Source organism: Ambystoma mexicanum, chromosome 1p, assembly GCF_040938575.1.
Source record: "Ambystoma mexicanum isolate Mex_15411 chromosome 1p, UKY_AmexF1_1, whole genome shotgun sequence".
Taxonomy (NCBI): domain Eukaryota; kingdom Metazoa; phylum Chordata; class Amphibia; order Caudata; family Ambystomatidae; genus Ambystoma; species Ambystoma mexicanum.
The window spans coordinates 110,231,963-110,242,918 of NC_090921.1; the positions used below are offsets into that span (position 1 = coordinate 110,231,963).

General features: G+C 51.3%; 1 protein-coding gene across 2 annotated transcripts in view; it reads right to left on the reverse strand.

The window, feature by feature from the left end:
• Positions 1 to 2,105, reverse strand: part of TMEM102 (transmembrane protein 102) — a 95,080-nt gene extending 92,975 nt beyond the window's left edge. Inside the window, exon 1 of one of the 2 annotated variants that reach the window (XM_069644448.1) lies at positions 2,019 to 2,105. The gene's annotated coding sequence lies outside the window, so the exon portion shown is untranslated. Of the gene's footprint in view, positions 1 to 1,486; positions 1,720 to 2,018 lie in introns of those variants that run through there. The other variant, XM_069644457.1, reaches the window with a different exon arrangement.
• Positions 2,106 to 10,956: the final 8,851 nt, after the last annotated feature.

Consider the following 10,956-nt stretch of genomic DNA (forward strand, 5'->3'; position numbering starts at 1 on the left):
GCTCCAGAGCAGATACTGTGACTGGAATCGTCAGCCCCAGAATACGTACTGTGCATGACATCATTTAGGTATTCTGTCATATGTAACAGATTAGCAGGTCCCATCAAACGTCATTAGTTCCAGGGCAGGTACTGTGTCTGGAATCGGTATCCCAAATCCGGTACTGTGTCTGTAATCATTTGTCATACGCCAGGTATTGTCAGATGTAGCTGATGAGCAGGTCCAAGTCATTAGCTTCAGAGCAGGTATTGAATCTGCACTCGTTCGCTCCAGCCAGAGGCTGGGATGGGCTTTTACCATTAGCGCCGAGAAGATAGTGCCTGCCGATATTCATCAGGTGTTGTTTCTGTGTCTGCAGCCATTAGACCTAGAACAGACACTGTGCCTGCGGTTATTATCCACAGAAGGGTCATTAGACCCAGAGAAAGTATCTGATCTGCAATCATTAGCCCTGGGCAATCATTATCTCCGAGTAGGCACTGGAACTGAATACAGTACACGTCCGCAATCATTAGCCGGCGCAGGTGTATATACATATACACTGCAGGGAATGAGCCGGAACAAGATGGAGCGGCGCTCTGGCCGCCAGACCTTGGGACCAGCACGTCTCACCCAGATCCTGCTGCCTCAACGAGCAGAACACTTCCAGAAGACTGCACAGAGCGCTGCCTAACCTTCTGAAAGCAGTTGTCCCGTTACATTGCACACATGAGTAGCCGGGTTTTCAACTGAGCTTTCAGAAGACTCAGCACTCCAGTTAGAAATGGCCAAATTGCAGCTCTGCAAACTAGTAATATGTCCTCAATGGTCGAAGTGTTAAAAAAATATAGTGGTGAACTATGTTCCCTCTGCCCCGCCCACATTTATGCGCACTCCCCCCCATATTCACCGTGATCCTCCACCCCCATTCAAACCCCATACCTGTGTCCTGCCTTTCCTCCAGTCCACCCTGCAACATTGTGTTTTACAACAATTCTAGTAGGACTGAAGAAAACACAATGCAAGAAAATGGATTTAAAATGATCACCATTAGTATTGTCCCACTCAGCATGCACCTTCATGCAACCTCACTTCACCACCCTCTGTTCGCACCGCTTAAAGAACATGGCCAGACACAGACACATCCCTCCCAACAAGTCTGAGCCCCTACAGCCATGCATACGCAGATCGCAATCAAGCTGGGCGTTTTTAGCTGCTTGGGAATGGTTTCTGTGTCCTGAGCAGACTATGGAAAGAAATAATACTTCTCCAGCACTCGAGAGCTAGCGCGGTGAAATGTTGCACTGGCTTGGTATGAGCAGGGCTCAGGTTCGAGGCCCCAGCAAGGATGAAATTAAAAAATAAAAAGTATTTTAATAAAAGTTGCCGGTATTCTGGGTCTCAAAACAAGGGAACGATGACGGGGTTTAGTTCCCACCCACTATGACCACCTGTTTAATAAAAGAAATGCATTTACAATCAGAAGAGCTAGATCTTCAGCACTCACCTGATGCTGCCTGGAAACTGAAAAAGAGCGTTTGGTCAACGGAGTCCTTAAGGTGCTGTCATTATCAATTGAAACACACATTTAAAGTCCATATGAGACCAGATAGCATTGTGTGTTTGTTTAAAAGTTGGCCGACACTTTATGAAATGCCTTGCAGGCGCCATGACGTAGTTCACCTATTTCTGAAACGCCGTTAAGTCGTCGTGGCTTTTTTCACGTAGGACGTCTACGTGCTTAGGAAGAGACTCAGGGCAGGTGTATTTAGGTGCCGTGCACGGGCAGGTGTAATTAGGTGCCGGTGCCCCGGTGGGGTTGTTTTTCCTCTTGGTTGCAGCAACAGCTGGTCTTGCAAATTCAGCTGCCAACAAGTCGGATTTCGTAGGCGTACTTACATGTTTTCCACCTCCAAATGGCAGGGGCTTTTTGCTGTATTCACGGGTTTTATACAAAATTGTACAGCGTATACACATCTTTTTTTTCCACCCTTATTTGCGCACCACGATTTTCACTGTTTGGACAGCAATGAACTCACCTAGTTGGCAATTAAGCCCTATGTCGATCCCGTTTTGACCACAGCCGCATGAGTGCTTCCTTCCTGCACACCTGCCTACGTTTGAACAGCAAAAACCCTGAGATTTAAGCCCCGCCTATTGCCACACAAGTCTGCGCCCAGTTGCACAAGGCTCCGCCCACATGCCCTTCCCAAGGCTCCGCCCACATGCCCTTCCCACGTGTCAAAAAGGTAAACCATATTGACTGTGATCGGCTATGTGCGTGCACAAAACTGCATCAAATGAAACTGCCCTTAAAAAAAACGCCTTTCCCATTTTTACAGTGTCCTTTTGCATTTGGAAACCTTGCACTGCTCCAGAGAGAGGCATTTTTGCTAACATGTGCAGGCAAGTCTTCTCAGCTGCAGGCAAGAAGGCTTACAAACATCATTTCGAAAAAATGCGAACCCTCACACCAGACCATTCGAGACGTCCTTCCAGCCTCTTTAATATACCCCTGGTTTCCCATTATAACTACGAATCCCAGAATGCAAAGTTAAAAAAAAGCCTGGACTCTCTTTACCCCGAATGGTTTGCATGTTTGCAAGACCATAACAATGAAGGAAAACTACAGCACTGAACATGAAAAAAGTGCGAGCAAGGTCGGACTCGGGCTTTGTCTCGGGCACCAATGAGTAACTGGCCCACAGTTTCAAATGCAACTTTTGTGATGGACTGTTTGATTAATACCCAGGGGGTTATTGGATTAAATGTGATGCAAATTGTGCATTTTAAAGATATTTATTCCGCAAAACTGCTAACCGAATAGTGAAGTAACACGTCAAAATGGCCCACACTAGCATTTTTCATTTTTGTTTTGGGCATTGCACCATTTCCTTACAGGCCAGTCGGAGCTTGAGTGCGAGTGAAAACTATCTGGAGTACTGTGATGCCAGCATAGTAGAGGTAGGTGGCTTCTCCAATTGTATGCCAGTGGTGCCACTCTCAATACTCCTCACATGTTAGTCCTAATTTTTGTAAGGCACCTCCTTGTAGTGTTTCTGATATCGATTGCACCAGTATATGCTTCAAAATGAAGATGGTCTCCCAAGATTACACCTTTCTTTTGAAAGGTTTTTTTTCTCAGGAAAAGACATATACGTTTCCTTTCTGTGTCATGTCAACCAAGCAGGCACGGCACTGACTATTATGCATTGTTAGTGGGGTATTTACTTCAGCATAGATGCAGATTTTAAATGCGAAACAGGCAATCCCAGTGAGCTGTGGCTTAACAGAGAAATGGGACATTCCCACACACTTGGCTGTATTAGCCTCCAATAAGAAGTGCCAAATGAGTTACTTATAAGCAACAAAGAGAATGATAGAAAATGCATGAAGCCTGTGAAGTCCTGCTGAGACATTGCTTTTAACATTTTATCAAGCCGTGATCAGCACTTTCCTGGCAGGAACCAATACAAGTAACCCTTAATTATAAAATCATGTATACAGACATGATTCACAATTTACAAGTGCCGCCATAGCCACTTCAAGGTTCACTGCTCCAGCCCTGAGGTGAAAACCTGGAGACTCCAAGCTCTTCTCCGGAGAAGAGCGTGAAACCCGAGTCTTCGGGCTAAACCCAGAGGTTAGGAGGTATGATGCACAGTGTCATGCAGGCTTGGTTGACTCCAGGGCGGCCGAGACCTCCTGCGCCAGGGTGATATATATGCCGCCACCGGAACAGAAGACGAGTGCAGCGGCAGCTGGGGACTCTGGATGAAGAGCAGCGGGTGATGAGCGCTACGGCATGAAGTTCCCTTGCCATGATTTCTGTAATTTTACTGCTTTTACGAGGTGAGGGGTTCTGATTTGAACATTACAGCATACCTCCTTACATTAGAGAAACAAAGACCCGGAGAATTACATCACACAAGCCCTGCCCACAACCCACAAAGCTCTGCCCACTCCCCATATTAAAAAAAAAAATGCCAAAAAAGAAACAATCTAGATTTCTAGTTATGTATGTCTTAAAAAATACCGGCCGACGTTAGAGCAACACAGTCTCATGGCCACCAAATGGCAGCAGAAGACTGGCAAAAAGCAAGGTCCAGGGACGGGCTAAACACCTGCACCAAGGCAGGCACAATTTCTATCAAAACAGTGTGGCATTCCGAACATGGAGCAAGCTGCTCAAAAATGTATAGCAGAGTGAGGCTCGTGTGGGAAGAGGTGCTCTCTTTCGAAGCAGGTAAGACTGAGACACCCACCCATCGCCCTGCAAAGCTAAGAGCATCAGAGAAAGACAGCATCAGCTTGTTATATTTTACCCTTTCTATTCCATGCTTGGAATGCTTTAGAAGTCCAGCCTGCTGGCTAGGGGTGTAGCGGTATACCGTTATAGTTACAGTGAACATCTTAATTGAACTATAATAACAGTCACATGTCATAAATGGCCCGCACCTTGGTCACCCACGCTTTTTCCTCCAGCATTCCAGGGTTCTTCCATTTTTGCGCCAGGCAGCATCTGGCTGCCACCAGCATGACCTGGAGCATATGATCTTGAGTGCCCTTTTGTCCATCCCCGATGTCGATTCCAAAAAGGAGGAGCCAAGGGCAGGAAGACCGCTCAACCTCGTCCACCACCTTGATCCAGGCCAGTACCCTTTCCCAATAGTTTTGGACCACTGGGCATCCCCACCACATGTGGATATAATCCCCCCTCTCAGTCCTGCAAAGCCATTCCTCTATCGTGACAGGGTCAAGGGGCCCATTATCCATGGCCACCCTCTGTTTTTTCGTACCTGGAGAGAAGTGATCGACCAAAACCCTCAACTGGGATCCTCTGTGATATGTCTCCAGGTCGGGGTAACCCACCCCCCCATCCTCCTTAGGCCTGGTCAACACCTCGTAGGAGATCCTATGCTTTTTACCCGACCAGAGGAAGTTGAGAAGGACTTGCTTCGTTTCCATAAAGAATGTTTTCGGAATCAGTACCGGGAGCATTTGGAAGAGAAATAAGAACTTGGTGAGGAGAACCATTTTTATGAGATTGAGGCGTGCCATTCAAGAGAGACCCGACCCCGCCCACCTCTCTACATCTCTTCTGATTGCGGACCAAAGGGGGGGGAAGTTGGCCGCGTATAGCTCCTCAAGGTGGTGTGTGACCTGTACTCCAAAATACCGGAATCCCGCCTCCCTCCGTCTAAAGGGGAGCCCATTCCGACAGGTTCCCACCTATAAACGCCAACGATTTATCTAGGTTGACTTTGTACCCCGATAGCTCTCCATAGCGCGAGAGGCCCTGTAACAACCGGGGGACTGTTTGGGACGGTCTGTTGACATAGAGTAGCGCATCATCCGGGAAGAGGCAGATTTTGCATTGCATGTCTCCCATCTGTACTCCCCTAATGGCCGCATCGTTGCAGACGGAGATCGCCCATGGTTCCATTACCAATGCATAAATTAGCGGGGACATAGGGCATCCCTGCAGTGTGCCGCGCTCGAGGGGGAACACTCTCGACTCTGTCCCGTTTGCCACCACTGTAGCCGAGGGGGAAGAGTAAAGCGCAGACATCCACCCCAGCCACTTTGGGCCCATCCCCAGAGATGTGAAAACGTCCCCCATCAAAGCCCAGCTGACCCTGTCGAAGGCTTTCTCTGCATCGAGGGCCAGCAGGAGTGCGCCCTCATCTTGGACCCCCCTTGAGGCAAGTATATGGAGTGTCTTCCGCAAGTTGTCGGAGCCCTGCCTGTTTAGGACGAATCCTGCCTGGTTAGGGTGTATCAGGCGGGGAAGGCAGCCCTTGAGTCTGGAGGCCAAGATTCTGGCGAGAATCTTGGCATCAAGGTTAAGGAGCAAGATAGGTCTATAGGACCCGCATTCCATCTGGTCTTTACCGGGCTTGGGTATGACGGTGTTAAGGGCTTGCAGAAACATCGGTGGAATTGAGTCTCGGTTCCTGATCTGATTAAACAATTTGGCCAGGGGTTTCAGCAGGATCGATTGGGTCTGTTTGTAGAAGTCAGCTGTGTAGCCGTCCCCCCAGGTGCCTTTCCTGCCTTCAGTCTCTTGATAGCGCCCTCCTCCTCTGATATTCCCCCTCGAGGGCCCCCAGATCCTCGTCAGACAGCTTAGGGAGAGGATGTTCCGCCAGGTAGGAGGAGATGTCTTCCATTGATTCGACCGCCTGCCTGGAATAGAGTTTGCTGTAATAGTCAGCAAAACACTCCGCTATTTCCGCCCGGCCCCCGTGAACCCTGCCCTCCCTGTCACTGAGCTGGGCAACCCCCCTTTCAACCCTACAACCCCGGGCCCTTTGTGCCAGAAGAGTCCTCACCCTCTCTCCCCGTTCATAATATCTTTGCTTGGTGTACCGCATTTTCTTAATAACCTCCCCTATGAGAACCGTGTGGAGCTCTTGTCTTTTGCCCTGCATCTCTTCCAGAAGAGCCTCACGGTCTACCCCAGGAACGCCCAGTCTGGCTCGCAGAACACCCAATTCCGCATGGAGCTTGCCATCAATTAGGCCCCTTTCCCGCTTACGCCTTGAGCCCTCAGCTATGAGGAGACCCCTAAAAGTAGCTTTTGCGGCTTCCCATACCATGGACATGTCGGTCTCGCCATTGTCATTCGTCTCAAAGTAGGCCAACATTTCTTGCTTCATGAAATCCCAAAATACGGGGTCCTTAAGAAGCGTATCGTTGCACCGCCATCGGGAAGATCTTGGGGCGACGGGCAGTGACCAGTTAGCTACGAATAGTTCATGGTCCGACCACGTTATGGCCTCCACCTTCGACTGTTGAACCACCCCGTTCCCCTCTTCCGAAATTAGCAGGAGGTCAATTCTGGTGTAGGTACAATGCGGGCGAGAGAAGAAGGTGTAACTGCCCTGGCCCGGATGCGCTTTGCGCCAGACGTCCACCCAGTAATGGTCCCTCAGGAGGGTCTGCAGGGCCAGATTATCTTTGGAAATTCCCTTGGCCGCCCCCCCTTCGCAGACCACCAGTCCAGACGGGGGTCCGTTATGAGGTTGAAGTCCCCGCCCAGTATCATGGCACCCTCTGCCCATTCGTCCATGACGTTAAAGATCTGAGTAAGGAACTGCACTTGACCTGAATTGGGTGCGTACAAGGTGGCCAGGGTGACGCGTTCTGCCTCACAGAATCCCTTGACACCTAAGAATCGACCCCCAAAACCCCTCTTGGTTTCTACCCCCGTTAGATGGAACGCCCTGCCCAGGAGAATACCCACCCCCTCCTTCTTGGAGCTCGTGTGTGAGGCCCAGTAGTTGCAACCAATATCCTTCCCATTAATTCTCGATTCTCTTCCCCGCCTATAATGTGTTTCCTTTACTTTTTACTTTTACTTTAATACATTTGTATAGCGCGTCCATGAACCCGAGGGCGTGAGGGCACTACAAGACAGAACAAACAAAAAATAGACCATGTTCATACAGCAGGCAACCAGATAATATAACAAGAGCATCAGGGTTGTCTAATGGAACAAATAGGTCTTTAACCGTTTCTTAAACATTTATAAGGAGTCCATGGATCTCAGCTCCAGCGGAAGAGCATTCCAAGCTCTAGGACCATTGGCAAAGAAAGCTAAGTTGGCTGCTCTAACAGTGTGGCACTTTGGTTCGAACAGAAGATGTCCTTTTCCTGTAGGAAAAGCACTGTTAGGTGTTGCTTGCGGAACATATTGCTCGTAAGGGACCTCTTATTTTGGGAGTTAAGGCCCTTGACGTTCAGCGTGCCTATCCTCCCCTCAATCATTATCGTCTTTTAGTTTGTGCACTTTGCACACTTCATAGCATCTACTTTTCAGAGCCTGCTGCGAAGCAAGTGTCTGTGATTTGAACTGGTTTTCCCCCACCCCTTTAAACCTATAAGGAACTCCATTTCTCTCACCTCCCCCCTCTCCTTACCCATTGTGTAGAGCGTTCGCCGCCGACTCCCCTGGCGGGGTTGTAACTGGCTACGAACTACCAGGGTTGCTGCCCCGGCCCCGGAAAAAGGGGAATTCTCAGTAGGACGCCTTCAGTCATGCCTTTCTCCATTTAATAGCGGCTCTTCGTGACTGGTGGCAGAAAGCCGGTGATGGTACCCCCCCTTAAATGCACCCCCAAACCTTAGCACATGGTCGGCACCCTTTGCCCCCCCGCGGGGCGTGCCGTCAGGTGAGGCCGAAGGCCCCCATCACTTCATGGTGGGGAGTTGCAAAGTAACACTTCTGTGGAACCTTATTGCAAACAACATCTCAACTCTGACTTAAGCCCGTTGAACAATGAACTCCCCATAAGATGTGGGAAAAACACATTTCGTTCTGCGAGGTCCATCCGGACGCCGCGGGGTCAAACGGGGGCTCGAATTGGGCCTTGCCCCGAAAGGTAAGCCTTGATTGCCATTTGTGTGATCATGTGGGATCGCCCTGGTCAGTGGAGGGGTGTCTGGTTTTCCGGAATTTGCGTGAGCCCTTGACCTTTAACTTCCCCTGGGAGAGGTCCGGGCCCGAGGGGCACGGCTGTGGTCTCCGCCGGCCTCAGTTCGATCTCCCAATGGTCCCGCAATGTCGCCCGTGAGGTCCTCCGTGGCTCTACGAATGTCTGCCTATGTGACCAGCTGGTATCTCTGACTCTGCCACTCGAACGCCAGGTGGAATGGGTGCCCCCAGCAGTAACGTATCCCCTTCTCCTGTAGCCATCTGGTGATGGCGCTGCACTTTTTTCTCATCTGAAGTGTGAGGGCTGAGAGGTCCTGGTATATCGTCACCCTGGAGTTGCCGTGTTGAATGTCACACAGGGTTCTCGCCCTCTCCAGCACCCTGGTTTTGTCCTTATAATAAAGAAACCTCGCCTGGACCGACCGCAGATCCCTGCCTCCACCACCGGCCCGGTGGACCCTGTCGAGCAGGAGAGCTTCGTCTGAGTCTGACCCCAGAAAATTCTGATAATTTCTTGGACTTTACTTTCCAGTCCCACCGGGGTCTCTTCCTCCGTTTCCTCCAGGCCAAAGATTCGCAAGTTGTTCCTCCTCTCCCGATTTTCCATGTCGTCAACCTTTAGGCGGAGATCTTCTTCGCGGCGGTGAAGTACCTGGAATTTGGTGTCCATTTGCGCTTCCAGAAGGTCCGTCGACGCCTGATTGCACTCAAACCCTTCCATTCTGTCTTCTAGCATAGAGACCTCGGCAGTGAAGTCAGCCAGTTTAGCCCCCATGTCCGTCCTCATGCCTCTGATCTCCTCAAGAATCATTTGGATATTACACTGCATGGCGTTCATGTCCGGGGGCTATGCCGTGGGAGGGCCAGTCTCCATTTTGCAGTGTCCTGGGGTAAACTGGTATTTTCTGAGAGTTTCTCTCCAGCTCATGGGGTGTCGATCGCCTCAAGCCTTGGGGACCTCGTGGGGTTTCTTCTGGAAGGGGCCTGGGGTCTTAAGTCGATAGGCCCGTTGTATGTGCCAAGTCCTTGGGGCTATTACCAGGTGGTGGGACCGTGTAGGTGTGACCAAGTTCAATTTGTGGGGCACCCCCTTGGTGTCGCCAGGAGTGCTGTCTCCCTCTACCCGATCCCCGGCCGTCCAGGTTCTCTGGCCCTCACTAGTAGTCTCTCTGGGTGATCCTGGGGGGCCCCAGACGGCGATACCACTTCCAGGGGTAGGTCGGGCCTGGTGTGGCGCCCGGTGTCCTTTCGGTGCGATAGGACCTTAGTGTCTGTGCCGTAGTTGCAGGCAGATACTGGGAGCCTAACGCAACCCCTTTCTCACCTGATCAGAGGCTGCTCAGCAACAGGGTAGAGGTGCGCCCGTGGCTGGAATCGGGGTGTAGGCCGCACGCCGCTCTGCTTAGGCCTGGTGCTAGGGGACCCTCTTCCCGAGGGTGCAGCCACGGCAGGTGGGCCGGCCAAGTGATGCAGGGGACCAGGCGCCTCCGCGTCGGCCTGAGCATGCTTCTGGCGTTTTTTCGCAGGTTGCAACCGCCAGGTGCTGTTTGAAACAGCGACCTCGATGAAATGGTGGGATGCGGGGGTGTGGGACCACCCTTGGCCCGCTCAAAGTCGCGATGGCGCGTCAGGCGCGGTTTGGTGCTCCGGCGGGGCTACGTGGCTCAGAGCCTCCCCCGAGGTGCCAGGGGGAGGCGGGAGGCTGCGGATCCCAGGCCGCCGGCGAGAGAGCAGGGCCGTCGATTGCTCCGAGATGTGTTCCGCACGGCCCCTCGGCCGTGAGCTCTTGATGCCGGTGGCCGTATGTCACCCGTCTCCTCTGTGGTGGCGTGCGCTGTGCTGTGTGTTCCGCGGGCAGGCACAGGCAGGGGGCCCGATTCCCTCCTCCCTCTGCGCGGTCCGGAGACACGGAGCTCCTTGCGCGAAGCTTCTGTGAGGATGTTTGGGGGAGGGGGAGGGCCGCCGTTCACATGCCGTCGGCAGGATAACGAAGGCGTTCACAAAGTCCGGACCAGCTTCAGAGTGTTCCTCATCGGTTCACCTCCGTAGATTTTGCTGGTATGTGAGGTTAGAAGGCGTTTAAGGCATGATTTTTGTCTCGTTTCCCGGGGCTCTGTGGGGAGCTTAAGGTTCAGGCAGCCATCTTGCCTGCGCCCCCAGGTGGCCTCCCTATAATATTTTTTTATTGTTCCTTTTTTCACTTCTATCATCCCATCTAGGACAGCGAAGTCCCCAGCAGCGGTGGCACCATAAAAAATCCTGACATCTGTAGTAGTAAAAACAACTGTTTATTGCTGTGGTTGAAGGTGGGGCAATTTTAAAGGTATAGTGAGGAGTCACAATCTGGGTTTTGAAACCTATTTTTGAGGCTGTTCCTTTCTCATGTCCAGTTTGGGGGAGGGGGGACTGAAAGTTCACGTCTCATACGGGAGTTGCATTTGCAGTGCACTGTGTACTTACTCTTGGTTTCCCAGCGTTAGGTCCTGTTTACTAGCTGATTACTATCACCCAGGAGCTGGTTTTAGTCCCTGATCATC